At 35.8% G+C, this 1,103-nt stretch overlaps 1 non-coding gene across 1 annotated transcript; it reads right to left on the bottom strand.

The window, feature by feature from the left end:
* Positions 1 to 480: 480 nt before the first annotated feature.
* Positions 481 to 587, bottom strand: LOC132242364 (U6 spliceosomal RNA). The gene has a single exon (XR_009454569.1). It is a non-coding gene; the product is annotated as a U6 spliceosomal RNA (small nuclear RNA).
* Between the last annotated feature and the right edge of the window lie 516 nt (positions 588 to 1,103).

A 1,103-nucleotide genomic window follows, 5' to 3' on the forward strand; every position in this document is an offset into this window, starting at 1 on the left:
TGTGGTGAGCCTGGCTAGAGGTTCATCAATGTTGTTTATCCTTTCAAAGAACCAGCTCTTGGTTTTACTGATCTTTTGCATTGTTTTTTTGGTCTCTATGTCATTTATTTCTGCTCTGATCTTTATTATCTCCTTCCTTCTGCTTACTCTGGGCTTTTCTTGTTGCTCTCTTTCTAATTCTTTAAGTTGTAGAGTTAGATAATGTATTACCAGTTTTTCTTTTCTTTTTTTTTTCTGAGGTAGGCCTATAGAGCCATGAACTTCCCTCTCAGGACTGCTTTCACTGTGTCCCAGAGATTTTGGATTAGTTGTATTTTCATTGTCATTTCTTTCCAGGATGTTTTTTATTTCTTCTTTGATCTCTTTGGTAACCCAATCATTGTTTAATAAAATGCTCTTTAGCCTCCAAGGGTTTGAACTTTTTAAATTGTTTTTATTGTAGTTTATTTATAATATTATGCCATGTGATCTGAGGAGATGAAAAATATGGAATGCTTCATGAATTTTCATGTCACCCTTGTGCAAGGGCCATGCTAATATTCTCTGTATCATTCCAATTTTAGTATATGTGTTGCTGAAGCAAGCACTCGACATCTACCTCTTAAGTGATCTTTTCCTCAACTCCACATTAGCAATCCACTCTCATGATAACCCCTGGATTTATCATCATGAAAAATTGCATTTGTTCTGAAATTGTGATTTCAAGCATATGATTCTGTTACTGCCATATTCTATGTTTCCGGCTTATCTTCTCAAGTGCCCCATTACCACAATTCATTAATTGGATCAACACATCCAGAGATTCCAATTCACTGTCTTCCTTCACTTTCTCATTATTCATTTATACATTCATGAATTCATTCTTGTTCTACTTAATTTCATCTTACATTACTATAATCACTTCCTTTACTCTCATCCAAAGACCTTGCTCCATTCTTCACTAAGAAGTAAAAGACATCCGCCTTTGAACTTCTACATCTTCTCCCACTACTTCCACTAATTCCCTTGCTTCTTTGCCAGCAATCTGCTTTTCTTTCATCACACTGAAAACATCTTTTCTCATAATCCTGTCCACTTGTGCTTGGAGTACCACCCACTCTCAC

Source organism: Myotis daubentonii, chromosome 9, assembly GCF_963259705.1.
Source record: "Myotis daubentonii chromosome 9, mMyoDau2.1, whole genome shotgun sequence".
Classification (NCBI taxonomy): Eukaryota; Metazoa; Chordata; class Mammalia; order Chiroptera; family Vespertilionidae; genus Myotis; species Myotis daubentonii.